At 41.6% G+C, this 15,153-nt stretch overlaps 1 protein-coding gene across 2 annotated transcripts in view; it reads right to left on the bottom strand.

Moving 5' to 3' along the window:
* The window catches only part of TMEM267 (transmembrane protein 267), a 53,464-nt gene that overhangs the window by 15,863 nt on the left and 22,448 nt on the right, over positions 1–15,153 (bottom strand). Inside the window, exon 1 of one of the 2 annotated variants that reach the window (XM_032281372.1) lies at positions 3,529–3,971. The exons of the other annotated variant lie outside the window; for it this stretch is intronic. The gene's annotated coding sequence lies outside the window, so the exon portion shown is untranslated. Of the gene's footprint in view, positions 1–3,528; positions 3,972–15,153 lie in introns of those variants that run through there. 2 annotated transcript variants of the gene reach the window in all.

Raw genomic sequence — 15,153 nt, 5'->3', positions numbered from 1 at the left:
AAATATATTCTTAACCGTGGCTGCTAAACTTGTACAGCAAAGGTTTCTGATAGTTTGTATTCATCTCATGTGAATAATAAATACTTTACCAGGCTGGATGCGGTGGCTCAAACCCTGTAATATCAGCACTTTGGGAGGCTGAGGTGGATTGATCACGAGGTCAGGAGATCAAGACCATCCTGGCCAACACAGTGAAAGCCCATCTCCACTAAAATATGAAAAATTAGCCAGGTGTGGTGGTGAGTGCTTGTAGTCCCAGCTACTTGGAAGGTTGAGGCAGGGGATCGCTTGAACCCAGGAGGCGGAGGCTGCAGTGAGCCGAGATTGTGCCACTGCATTGCAGCCTGGCGACAGAGCAAGACTCCGTCTCTTTACCTTAAAAAAATAGTAACATTATTTTGGAAAAACAGTTTTCCAATTTCTCAGAAAGTTAAACGTACTCTTACCATATAACCCAGTCATTCCACATGTAGGTATTTTCCCATAGGCATTGCGTGCAAAAAGGCTTACACATGAATGTTCATAGCAACTTTATCTGAATTCATTCCAAGATGGAAATGTCTATAACATGTAAATAAACAAAAGGTGGACTAAAAAGGAACATATGACACACATAAAAACATGAATGCATCTTGATTATAGTAAGTGAAAGAAGCCAAACAAACAAAAAGTACACAGTTAAAACCCATAGAACTGTACAACACAAAGGATGAACCCTAATGTCAAGTATGGACTTCAGTCAATAATAACATATCAATATTTGTTCATTACTCGTAACAAATATACCACACTATTGCAAATGTTAATAATGGGGATTATGCAGGGCAAAGAGCATCTATGGGAATTCTCTATAATATTGGCTCGATTTTTCTGTAAACCTACAACTGCTGTTTAGGTTTATGTATTAGCCTGTTCTTGAATAGAACTATTTGAGACTGGATAATTTATTTAAAAAAAAAAAAAAGGTTTAATTGGCTCATGGTTCCACAGGCTGTATAGGAAGCATGGCTGACGAGGCCTCAGAAACTTACAATCATAGTAGAAGGTGAAGAGGAAGGAGTCACATCTTACATGGCTGGAGTAGAAGAGCAAAGTGGAAGATGCTACACACTTTAAACAGCCATATCTTGTGAGAACTCACTCACTTTACTATCATGAGAACAGCTAGGGGGAAAACTGCCCCCATGACCCAGTCACCTCCTACCAGGCCCCCTCCTCCAATACTGGGGATTACAATTTGACATGGATTTGGGTGAGGACACAAATCCAAACCATATCAGTTTATGAAGTTTATTAATTTCAAAAACTTACAAAAACTTAAAGTCCATTTATTTTTAAAAAATTAAATAAATGAAGTAATCACCAGAAAATATCATAAATTTAGGTGACAGGCATACTGCAGTTCATTATGTTGTTCTCTACTTTTCTGTATGCTTGAAATTTTCATCTAGGAATGTTTTTATTAAACTTATTTATTTTTGGAACAGGGTCTTACTGTGTTGCCCAGACTGGAGTGAAGTGGCTTGATTTTGGCTCACTGCAACCTCAACATCCTAGGCTCAGGTGATCCTCCTACCTCACCTCCTGAGTATCTGGGACTACAGGCATGAGCCATCATCCCTGGCTATATGTTTCCATTTTTATTTATTTAATGAAAAAATTCTTTCTTTATTTTTTGAGACAGGGTCTTGCTCTGTGTCCAGGCTGGAGGGCACTGGTGTGAATATGGCTCACTGCAGCATCTACCTCCTGGGCTCATGAGATCCCCCTGCCTCAGCCTCCTGAGTAGCTGGAACCACAGTCAGAGTTGACCATGTCTGGCTAATTTTTTTGTAGAGATGGGATTTCGCCATGTGACCCAGGCTGGTCTGGAACTCCTGGTCTCAAGCAATCTTCCTACCTCAGCCTCCCAAAGTACTGGGATTACAGGTGTGAGCCATTATACCTGGCCTAGAAATATGTTTTTAAAAAGAGTATACAGTATAATTCTACTTGCTTAAAATTCTACAAAATACAAACTATAGTGACAGAAAGCAGATCCATAATTTCCTGGAGACAGTAGAGGCAGGAATAATTAAAAAGGAGCATAAGAAAACTTTGGTAAGGGACACATATGTTCATTATCTTGACTGTGGTGATAGTTTAATGGTTTGCAGCTTCATACATATGTCAAAACATATCAAACTGTATCTTTTAAACATATACAGTTAATTACATGTCAATTATACTCCAACAAAGATGTTAAAAAGTTAGGAAGGTACACTTTATTGATTATAAAACAGCAGGCTTTTGTAAAAAAGGAGAAATATAAAAACAAGAAACTATGGAAATGAAAAAGTTGATTACTCAAATAAAATCTCAATGCAAAGACTACTATGCACTGAAGCAATGCATAGTAGCATGAATATTTCAAACATCAAAATTAGTAAATGAGAACATTTGTAAAGAGTTTTTCCAAAGCTTAAGGGGAAAATATAAGACAAAGAGTTGGGCATTGAAAAAATTTTTCCAAAAATAAAGAGAAAACCTTTAGAGTTTCTGTGTCAAAAAAAAAGTTATCTTCAAAAGAGAATGTGATTATCATCAACCCTAAATGTCAGAATATTGCGAGGTAACATTTACAGAAAACTAAGAGAAAAAGATCATAGACTATAGCTTTCTACACATAGCTAAATTCTGGCACCTATGTGGCAACTGTGAATTTTAAAAGTTTTGCCTCAGAAATTTTACACCCATGTATGATTTTACGGGGTAGGGGAAACTGAGGAGTAGAACTTCTCAATCTCTAGCAGGAAGGGAGACAAATAAAAAAAATTGATCAATACAGCAAGACAGAAAAGAAAAAAAAAGAAAACCTTACTTCCCCCCAGCTCACCCCAACTCTGCAAAAAGCAATAGGGACAAAATAAAATACAAATACCACAACAAATGTGAATGTGTTAAATTTCTCTAAAAGGAGACAAACATCATCAGATTGGGATGAAAGAAAACATCACTAAGTTATTGTTCAAAACAAAACACCTCAAACAAAAAGTCTTAACAATATAGAAAATAAAGAGATAAGAAAATGCATGTTTAAGAAATACAAACAAAATGAAGTAGCAATGGTAATGTTAACAGCAAACAGATAATTCAAGGTAAAAATGATCAATTAGAATTGAAAAGGATAAAATATTCATATCACCATAAAGTTCTATGGGGTAAGAGGATGCTTACATGTCAAACTACATAGCAGTAAAAAATTAAATCAAGTAGTCAAAAAAGGCATAATCTGAATAATATGATTTATAAATTTTATTTCATACTCAGGTGTACAACTTCTTATGCTATCAAGCAGTGGTCCCAATCCTTTTTGGCACCAGGGACTGGTTTTGTGGAAGACAATTTTTCCATGGACTGGGGAGGGGGATGGTTTTGGGATAATTCAAGTGCATTATATTTATTGTGCACTTTATTATTATTACATTGTAATACATAATTAAATAATTATACAACTCACCATAATGTAGAATCAGTGGGAGCCCTTACCTTGTTTTCCTGCATCTAGACAGTCCCATCTTTGGATGGTGGGAGACAGTGACAGATCATCAGGCATAAGATTCTCATAAGAAGCACACAACCTAGATCCCTTGCATGCACAGTTCACAATAGGGTTCACTCTCCAATGAGAAACTAATGCTGCCACCGATCTGAAAAGAGGGGGAGCTCAGGTGGTAATGTGAGTTATGGGGAATGGCTGTAAATACATACAAAGCTTCACTTGCTAGCCTGCCGCTCACCTCCTGCTGTGTGGCCTGGATCCTAAGGGGCCACTGATCTGTACTGGTCCATGACCCAGGGATGAGGACCTCTGCTATAAACAGTACACATTCTTTTCAAATGTTCATAGAAGCCTCATAAAGTTAACCACATATTTGAATTAGGGAGGCAGAACCAAATAGCAAAATAGAAGACTCCACTGATCATCCCCCAACACAAGTTAACAACTATCTACACAGAAAAAAACAAAAAACAAAAAACAAAAAAACCACCTTCATAAGAACCAAAAATCAGGTGAGAATAATAGTATCTGGTTTTAACTTCACATCTCTGAAAGAGAGACAGAAGAGATTTTTTAAAAAAAAAATAAGAGTCCTGAATCACGGTCGCCACCCCTCCCCTACACCTCAGAAGTGGCAGAGTGTGGCAGAGAATATCTCTGGGCACTGAGGGAGGGAGAACACAGCAGTTGTGAGGCACTGAATTCAGTGCTATCCTGTTAGAGCAGAAAGGAAAACCAGACTAAACTCGGCTGACACCCACCTACAGAGGGATCATTTAAATTAGCCCAAGCCAGAGGGGAAATGCCCATTCCATTGGTCCAAATTTGAGCCTCTGCAAGCCTTGCTACTGAGGGTTACAGTGCCCTCTGTCTCAAAGTAAATTTGAAAGGCACTGTAGGACATAAGGACTGCAACCCTTAGGTGAGTCCCAGAGCTGAACTAGACCCAGAGACAATGGACTGGGTGGGCATATGACATATTGAGACACCACATGGGATAGCCAAAGGCGTGCTGGCACCGCCCTCACATAACTACATGCTGCACATCTTGAGGCTCCAAAAAAGACTTCTTTTTGCTTGAGGAGGATATCAGCTCAACCACAGCAAAACAGGACACCGGTCAGAGTCATAAGGTCCCCATTCCCGGTCCTAGTCCCCAGCTGTCATTTCTAGACATACTCACAGCCAGAAGGAAACCTGCTGCCTTGAAGGAAAGGACCCAGAACTGGCAGCATTCATCACCTGGACCCTGAATAACCAGCAGTGATACCCAGGTACAACATCAAGGATCAAGGGCCTTGGGTGAGCCTCTGAGACTTGCTGGCTTCAGGTGAGACTCAGCAAATTATCAGCTGTGGTGGCTATGGGAAAAACTCCTTCTGCTTAAGAAAAGCAGAGGCAAAAGTAAAGGGGACTTTCTCTTTCATGTTAGGTACCAGCACAGCCGTAAGAGGATAGAGCACCAAGCAGGCTCTTGGGGTCCCTGATTCCAGGATTTCACTCTTGGATGGCATTTCTGGACCTTCCCTGGGCCAAAGAGGAGCCCACTGCCTTAAAGGGTGAGTCCCAGAATAGGCAGCATCCATCACAAGCTGACTTAAGAGACCTTGTCACTTAAGGGACATCAGCAGTATTCTGGTAGTAGTACTCTTTGTGACCTGGAGTGGTGGTGTCTATGGAGTCAGGATCTTTGCCTTTGGAAAGGTGAGAGAAAAGTGGGAAGGACTGCATCTTGTGGTTTGAGTGCTAGCTAAACTGCAGTGAAACAGAATGCCAGGTAGATGTCTAAGGTTTTGACTCTAGTCCCTGACTCCCAGATGGCAGCTCTAGACCCACCCAGGGTCTGGGGAACTTCACTGCCCTGAAAGGAAGGACACAGATGTGCCTGGCTTTGCTACTGGCTGGCTGTAGAGTCCCAGGGACTAGAGCAAATACAGGCAGTAGCCAGGAAGTGATTATAGCAGGCATTTGGTGAGACCCAGTGCCATGCTGGGTTCAGGTCTCACCCAGCACAGTCATAGTAGTGATGGCCACAGGGGTGCTTGGGATACTCCACCCTAGCTTTAGGTGGCTCAGAACACAGAGAGAGACTCTTTGTTTGAGAAAAAGTAAAGGAAGAGAACAAGGGTCCTTGCCTGGTAATCCAGAGAATTCTCCCAGATCTTGTCCATGACCACCAAGGCAGTACCTCTATGAGTTTGCAAGACACAGCACTACTGGACTTAGGGTGCCTCCTAAAGCAGATATAGCTTAGATTATAACACCCACGTCCTTTCAAATATCTGGAAAATCTTCCCAAGAAGGATGGGTACAAATAAGCCCAGACAATGAAGACTACAGTAAATACCTAAGTCTTCAATGCCCAGACACGGAAGAACATCTACTAGTATCAACACCATCCAGGAAAACATGACCTCACCAAATGAACGAAATAAGGCACCAGAGACCAATCTTGGAAAACAGAGATATGTGACTTTTCATACAGAGAATTTAAAATAGTTGAGGAAATTCAAAGAAATTCAAGATAACACAGAAAAGAAACCAGAATTCTATCACATCAATTTAACAAAGTGATTGAAATAATTAAAAAGAATCAAGCAGAAATTCTGGAGTTGAAAAATCCAACTGGCATACTGAAGAATACACCATAGTCCTGTTGGATATAGTGAACTCCAAGTTTCTCTTCAAAGAATCAGTATGTCAGTGTTCAGCTCTCTTACTCTTTAATTCTCCATTTTAAAGTTTAACTTCCTTGCAGTTTCAGTAAACAACATTTTCTACCAGTTCTAATTAGTAGTTCATATCTGTTCCCCCAGTCCCCTGCTCTGTCCTGACTCATTACAGTCACCTGCTACAGTCACCTGCTTTGGTCACCTGCTTTGACCTGAGTCACCTCTGGTCACCAGCTCTGACCTGTCCCATAACCGTCTTTCCAGCCAAACTACCCACCCTGTCACTCCACCTTGTACCCCTGCTCTCTTTAAAATAGCTAATTAGAATTAGCTTAGACTGTGTGGTCTGTCTCTAGCCAATAGAGGAATGGGGCTACCTGCATCAGGAATAAGAACCCCTTCCCCACTCTTGTCCATGTGTGCATGCCCCATTGTTCCATCTTTGAGCCGCACCCTTCTATAGAAGTAAATTGCCTTACTGAGGAAATATATATTCAAGTGCTGCTTCTTTTGCAGCACCGAAAAAATTTACATATAACAATTGGTGTCCCATACGGGGACCCATTCCCCTCCAGGGGCAGTCTCTGAATCTCTCTTGTGAGAAGGCATGCCTCTGCTGCCTCGTTACAGTGGCCTCATGAGTGAGAAGTCAGGACCCACTTGAGGAGAGGAATAAGCCCGTACTCTCAGCAATGCAGAAAAGAAACTGGCTGGCAACCTGGGGTAAAGGATCCTCACGTACCGCGATGACCATGCAAACCTGAGCACAGACCAAGGAAGGAAATGCCCAGGAGCCGGCAAAGTGTTTCCTTGGTGGTTGGGACAGACCAAGGTAAGAGTAGCTGTGGGGGAGTGGTGATTCCTTGGTCAGGATATACCAAAGTAAAAGAAGCTGTGAGGGGCAGTGAATTATTCTTTGGTCAAGGTGTCTGTGGGAGTTAAAAAAAAAAAAAAGGCGAGACATTTTTGGTAAGGGAAATTGAGCCTCACCCCCAAAATGGGAAATACAAGGAGGGTAAAGGATAAAAAGGATAAAGCTAGCAACAATATTATTCCCCCTAATAACCCCCTAGGCCTAATGTTAAAATATTAGAAGAATAATGAAGGGACCAAGAACAAGAAAAAGCAGCTGCTGTCCCAGACTCTTCTCCTATCCTTATCGTCTCCCTCCTTATACCTCTGCCTCTTGGAAACTGTCCCAAGAGCCCAGTCACTACCAGCCTGAGTACCCTTCTCTAAAAGGACTTCAACATGAGCTAGAGCAATGTAAAAAAAAAATTCACAACTTCCCTTTCCTATCTTCTTAGGGGAAAAAAGAGGTATGATCCTTAGAGCTGCTATGGGAGCCTAGGAACGTGAACACCCCTCCCTAGCCAAAACATTCCTAGAGCATATCAAAAATTTCCCACCCAAGACCCCTTGGTGGGACAATAACAATGCAGCTCACTGAGAAAATACGCAGGAAAATAAGTTGGTCTAGGTCTCAAGAATCCTTTTGGGCAGGGAATGTTAAAACTTCATTTTGTCACTAACAATTGGCCAAATATTAACAAGAAATTACAAAAAAGAGAGAACTAGAAAGATAAACCTGTAAAAAAGCTTCTAAGAGAGAAAAAAAAAATCCTACAGGAGAAAGACTGACAGAGAAAACAGGAAATCAGAAAGAGAGAGACAAAGAGTCAATGAGAGGAAAAAAAGGGAGAGATAGAAGTAGTAAAGAGAAAGCAATGTGCCCTATTCCTTTAAAAGCCAGAGTTAATTGAAAACCTAAACTTGATAATTGAAGGTTTTCTCTGTGATGGGTTTCTTAAACCCTGTTATTCACCAGTGGTTTACAGTAATAGATTTAAAAGATGCCTTCTGGGCTTGTCTGTTGCCAGAGGACAGGCAGGACCTATTTGCCTTTGAGTGAGAAAACCCTCACTCTAATGGAAAATAGCAATACCAATAGACAGTCTTGCCCTAAGGGTTTGCAGAGTCTCCAAATTTATTTAGTCAAATATTAGAACAAGTCATTTAATTAGCAAAGGTAAATGGAAAATTGAACTTAAACGGATTAAAGGCATCATACTCTTGTCTCTGCTGGAGACTAAACAAGAACTTAGAAAATTTTAGGATTAGTCGGATACTGTCATCTATGGATAGACTCTTATGCCCTAAAAACAAAGCCCTTATACAAAAAGCTAATGCAAGACAGGCCAAACTCCCTCATTTGGCATTACCAGAAATTCAACAGGTGGAAAGGTTAAAACATCTATTAGTTATGCCTCTGTCCTAGCTTTGCCCTCCTTAAGCGGCCATTACATCTTTTTGTCAGCGTAAACAGGGCATAGCCTTGAAAATACTTGCCCAAAGGCACGGAGGCCACTGACAGCCTGTAGCCTTCCTGTTGAAAATCCTTAACCCAGTGGCCCACGAATGGCCCAAATGCATTCAATCTGTGGCAGCAACTGCTTTGCTAATGGAAAAAAGTAAAAACAAAACAAAACTTTTCAAGGAAATCTTTTTGTGAGCATACCTCACCAGGTCAGAACTATCGTTAAGTCAAATAAATAAATAAATAAACAAATCCCAAAACAACAACCAAAAAAAAAAAAAGAAAAAAGAAAAGGCAAAAAGGTAGCTGACTGACTCAAAAATATTAAAGTATAAGGCTATTCTGTTAGAAAAAAAGAAAAAGAATTTCACATTATCCACTAATAATTCCCTTAACCCAGCAGGTTTAAATGGTTCCTTCTGGGTGATTAAGGGAAAAAGATACAATGGATATTCAGTAATTAATAGGGAAATTCTTGTAGACGTAGAACTGTCTAATAATTATCCTAACTTCTAATCTTGTGGCCTTAGGTAGTCTAGTCCACAGACACGAAGAAAGTTTGCTTTGAAAAATAATGGTTATCATCTTAGACAAAAAAAGGGAGAATTTATGTTAAAAAAATCTTAAATGATAAATTCTTGTCCTAAAATAAATTAACTGGCTGTTTAAAGAAAGGGACGATTACAAGAAGTCATAAAGCTGAGGCATGTCAAAGATTGTCTGTTAAAGTTGTGAAAAATGATACAAAAGGGAATTTATGCAAGAAATGTTGTATAATTTAAAAGTAATTAGGCCTCCAGAACATAAATCTATTGAAGAAACAGTTTATGTGCAAGAAAAGTAAAATATACTTTTGGTAAAAGGATTGTAAGGTGGCATAAGACTGTGGATTTCTACCTACATTAAAAATAAGTAAAAAAAAATTATTTTGAAGGTTTAAGCAAGTTTTAAAATGTTAATTATAAAGGAAATTCTATGTGTAAACATATTGGCTAAAGTTAAAGGGAGATCATCCAGTTTTTCTGTGAACTGGACCTTAAAATAAAAGCACAATAGTTTTTTTTTTTTTCCTTTTTAAAGCACTAACCTGCTCTTTAACAAAAATTATATACAGTTAAAAAGAGTTTATACAAATCTTAATGATCAGGCATTAAAAGGAATTTGGTCCCAGCAGCATCAAAGGACCTACTGGGGGCCTCAAGCCAATTGCGATGCAGTCCTCAGAGTTTATGGGTACAAAAGGATTTATACCCTGGCCAAACGGGTTAAAGACAGTTGCTTACTATGTAAGAAAATAAACAAACTATAAAAAAATTACCCCATGGGGGAAGGAATCCAGGCTTAAGGCCATTCCAAAGCTGCCTCCAAAGATGCCTCCAATTGATTGTGTGAGGTATTTATTGATTCAGACAATAGGACTAATTTTACTGCATATGTTATTGGGAAATTAGACCAGGTACTAAAAATAACATGGAAATATCGTACTCCTTGGCACCCACCTTCATCAGGACAAGTGGGGAGGCCTATTACCCTGTTAAGAGTCTGAACTGCTCCTCCCAAAAGACATTCTACTACTAATCTCTCTGCATTTGAAACAAAAAAATCAGTTTCTCAAAAATTATATACTTGGTTTATCTTCCACTTTCCCTTCCCTCAGAACTAAAGGTCTTTTAGCACAGATACCACCCCTGGAGTTTCCAGCACACAGCCTGGGGATGACGTCCTTGTCAAAGTTGGAGAGAAGGAAAAGCTCAAATTGGCCTGGGAAGTACCTTACCTAGTGTTCCTAACTACTGAAACTGTAGTCCAGACAGCAGAAAAAGGAAGGACCCATCACACCCAAGTCAAGAAGGCGCCCCCACCTTCCAGAGTTATGGGCCATAGTCCCAGGGGAAAACCCTACCAAACTCAAGCTAAGAAAAATTTAACTCTCTTTCATCTATTCTATTACTCCTTCTTTCCTCACTCTATTGCTGACTACCTAGTTATTAATGTAACCAAGTCAATTTCACCTCAAACTATTATATTTGATGATTGCCTTGTTATACCCTGTGAAGACTTGCCAAGTCAGAGGCAACTCTCCACTTCAGAAAAGTATCTTTATCCTTCCTAACTTTACTCATACAAAAAAAAAATCTGTTAACTGGAGCAAGTTAGTTTCAGAAGAGTTTGACAAAGACTCCAGTATAAACTGGAAATCTTGTCCTCCTAGAACAGAGCTTCTCTGCCAAAGCTGGTCCAATGCTCTATAAAGTACTGAAGACAAAGTATGGACCACCCCACCTGGTACTTGCAGTTTCTTAAAACCATATATTCATTTTACTAAAGGAGTTACCCCTCCCCATTGTCAGACAGATTACCATCTCTGCTTCCCAAAGTTCTTCCCCTTCATTAAGCCATTTCTATGGTATAGGAGCAAAAGTCTCAGGGAGAGACCCCACAGAATCCTTTAAAATGTGCTTCATTGCCTCCTCACCTCCTGCACCCTCTTCTCCATCTTTTAACCTCTCTGTTAACCAAACCTTCTCTCATTATCTACCCAATGATAAAACCAAAGTAGTTGTTGTAGAGGTTAAAGATTTAAAACAAACTATAGCAACTGAAACAGGCAGGGTATCAGAATGCAAATTGTTGGCTGGAATGGATTAGATATTTTGTTTGCATGCTAAACGAGTGACTGTTACACTTGTGCAACAGGCAGGCCAGAGGCCCAGATTTCCCCTTTCCACTCGGGTGTTCCTCTCACAGATCAGGCACAGCTTTATGGTAGCTCTCTTCCTGAACTCCACAGCCTGGGGCAACAAGTCATGCAAGACTTTCTCACTGCTGTTACCTAAGGTTAAGAGCCCTGCGGGTCAGCCCCCGAGGACCATCCGGCCTCCAGCCCCCAATGTTAACTTCACCTTGTGCCTTTCACGCAGGGGGAAAAGTTGGCATTCCTTTAAGACCTAACAGGGGCTGTGAAACCAAGTCTTTTCAAGAGCTTACCAATCAATCTGCCCTTGTTCATCCCCAAGCAAATGTGTGATGGTATTACAGGGAACTATTGCTGGGTACTCTGCCAAGTAATTAGAGCAGCACTGTGTTCTAGTCCAACTGGCCACTCCTTTTCACCCTAGCATTCCATCAACACGATAAAAAAAGAAAAAGAAAAAAAAAAATCATAAAAAAAGAAATGCCTCACATGGGTTCTTTAACCCCCATGTTTATATAAACACTACTGGAGTTATCAAATACATTTAAAGTCTGAGATCAAATAGCTGCTGGATTTAAGTCAATATTTTTGAAGGTGACAATTAATAAATCTGTAACTTAAATAAATTACATCTATTATGATCAGCAGTGGTTTATTAATTACATCAGGGATGCTGTCAAAGGGATAGCAGAACAACTAAGCCAAGACATGTTAAGGAAATTTGAAGAGAAAAAAAAAAAAACTGTTTGCCGGGCGCGGTGGCTCACGCCTGTAATCCTAGCACTTTGGGAGGCCGAGGCGGGTGGATCACGAGGTCAAGAGATTGAGACCATCCCGGTCAACATGGTGAAACCCCGTCTCTACTAAAAATACAAAAAATTAGCTGGGCATGGTGGTACGTGCCTGTAGTCCTGGCTACTCAGGAGGCTGAGGCACGAGAATTGCCTGAACCCAGGAGGCGGAGGTTGCAGTGAGCCGAGATCGCGCCATTGCACTCCAGCCTGGGTAACAAGAGTGAAACTCCGTCTCGAAAAAAAAAAAAGAAAAAAAAAAAAACTGTAAAAAATTCAAGATGGGGAATTGTCAGATATAGTGTACTCCAAGTTTCTCTTCAAAGAATCAGTATGTTAGTATGTTTAGCACTCGTATTCTTTAATTCTCCACTTTAAAGTTCAACTTCCTTGTAGTTTCAGTAATCAACATTTTTCTACCAGTTCTAATCAGTAGTTCACATCTGTTCCCCTGGTCCCCTGCTCCATCCTGACTCAGCCCGGCCACCTTCTCTGGTCACCTGCCTTGGTAGCTGGATTTGACCTGAGTCACCTCTGGTCACTGGCTCTGACCTGTCCCATAACCGTCCTTCCAGCCAAACTACCCAGCCCGCCACTCCAGCTCGTATCCCTGCTATCTTTAAAATAGCCAATTGGAATTAGCTTAGACTGTGTGGTCTAACCCAAGCCAATAGGGGAATGACACAGCAGTAGGAGCTACCTCTGTCACGAATAAGAACCCCTTCCCCTCCCTTGTCCAGCTGTGCACTCGCCATTGTTAAATCTTTGAGCCACACCCTTCTATAGAAGTAAATTGCCTTGCTGAGGAAATTTACATTCAAGTGTCTACTTCTTTTGTGGCACCAAAAATTTACATGTAACAGTTCTTTAATAGAAAAAGTGATCAAGTAGAAGAATTAGTGAGCTTGAAGACAGGATTTGAAAATATAGTCAGAGGAGACAAATGAAAAAAGAATTTTAAAAATGAAGTACACTTACAGGATCTAGAAGACAGCCTCAAAAAAGCAAATTTAATACTTACTGGCCATAAAGATGAGACAGAGAAAGAGATAGGGGTAGAAAGTTTATTGAAAGAGATAACAGAGAACTTCTCAAACTTAGATATCACTATCCAAGTACAAGAAGCTTGTAGAACACCAAGCAGATTTAATCCAAAGAAGACAACCTTAAGGCATTTAGTAATAAAACTCCCAAAGGTCAAGGATAAAGAAGCAATCCTGGGAGATCCAAGATGGCCGTTTAGGAACATCTCAGGATTGCAGCTCCCAGTGAAAGCGCAGAGGGTGAGTGGACGTCGTGTTTTTATTGCACACAGACTAGGAAATTCCCGGGCAGAGGAGCTCCACGGTCGCCAGTGCGGCTGTTTCGGCCAGCGCGGCTGTGCCGGCCAGCGCCGCTGCTTTGCCCCGCGCGGCTGCTTTGTCGGCGCCCCAGAGCCACGGTTCTCCGTACAAAATACACCGGTCCGGGGGCCCTTTTGGCTGGCGATTGGAGCCACGGGAAGTCGCCCATACACTGGTTCAAAAAGGGGACTGAGCAGAGAACCAGGACAGTAGATTCCAGGGCAAAAAAAAAAAGCACCACAATCCTCAGTGCCGCTGTTTAAGCCAGCGCAGTGAGTGGCCGCAGGGGAAAACAAACAGACCCTGGCGCCTCTTCAACAGGCGACTGGACGACAAACTTAAAAAAGGCTCTGAGGCAGGGAGCCAGGCGATCAGGCTCGGCTGGCCCCACCCCCACAAAGGAACAGCAACCAGGAACTCTGGATTGAGAGTTTCACAGCAAGCGCAGCTGAACCCGGGACGGTCCAGCTCTGTGGGGGAGGGACGTCCGCCATTACCAGGGAGCCCGCCGTTGCCAAGGCAACCCGCCATTGCTGAGGCAGCCCGGTGTTGCCAAGGCAACCCGCCACAGCAGAGACTCCGCCCCAACAGAGGCGGGCCACCATCGCCAAAGCAGTTCTAACTACACACATATAAACAGGACTGCAGGGAAGTTCACTCGGCAGCGGGGCGCAGCCCACAGCAGCTCAGCAAAGCTGCTATAGGCCGACAGTGACTAGGCTGCCTCCTTGCTGGGCTGGGCAGGTCTGAAGGAAAAAAAAAAAAAAAAAAGAAGGCGGCAGCATAACGGAAACTCATAAATAAAGCCCTAAATCCCTGGGACAGAGCACCTGGGAACAAAAAGCAGTTTACGAGTTCAGCTGCAGCAGACCTAAAAGTACCTGCCCAGCAGCTCTGAATGAACAACAACAGAGCTCGCAACTCACCATTTGAGCTCCTATAAAGAAAAGACCGTCTCCTCAAGCAGCTCCCTGACCCCTATATATCCAAAAAGACACCTCATAAAAGAGAGATCAGATTGACACTAGGCGGGTATCCATCTGGGACAAAGATAGCAGAAGAAGAAAACTGGTAACAACCCTTGCTGTTCAACAGCTGCTGCAGGTGAACCCCAGGCAAGCAGGGCCTGGAGTGAACCTCAGCAGACCTACAGCAGGGGGGCCAGACTGTCAGAAGGAAAACCAAGAAACAGAAATAACCTCATCATCAACAAACAGAACGTCAATCTGAAAGATTTGAGACCCAATCTGAAAGCCAGCAACTACAAAGTCGACAGGTGGATAAATCCTCAAGGAAGGGAAGAAACCGGCGCAAAAAGGATGAAAATACCCGAAACCAGAACACCTCTCCTCCTAAAAGGGATCACAACTCCTCACCAGCAAGGGAACAAGGTTGGATGGAGAACGAGTGTGATGAAATGACAGAATCAGAATTCAGAAGGTGGGTAGTAAGAAACTTCTGTGAACTTAAAGAACATGTTCTAACCAAATGCAAAGAAACTAAGAACCTTGAAAAAAGATTTGATGAAATGCTAACAAGAATGGACAAAATAGAAAGGAATATAAGTGAATTGATGGAGCTGAAAAATGCAACACGAGAACTTCGTGAAGCATGCACAAGTATCAACAGCCGAATGGACCAAGCAGAAGAAAGGATATCAGAGGTCGAAGATCAACTCAATGAAATAAAACGGGAAGGCAAGACTGGAGAAAAAAGGGTAAAAAGGAATGAACAAAGTCTCCAAGAAATGTGGGACTATGTGAAAAGACCTAATCTACGTTTGATAGGCGTACC

The sequence above is a fragment of the Sapajus apella genome, unplaced genomic scaffold (genome assembly GCF_009761245.1).
Source record: "Sapajus apella isolate SASKATOON/1434 unplaced genomic scaffold, GSC_monkey_1.0 scaffold1, whole genome shotgun sequence".
In the NCBI taxonomy this organism is placed as follows: domain Eukaryota; kingdom Metazoa; phylum Chordata; class Mammalia; order Primates; family Cebidae; genus Sapajus; species Sapajus apella.
The sequence above is the reverse complement of the archived record's forward strand: the minus strand, read 5'-3'. Positions and strand labels throughout refer to the sequence as shown.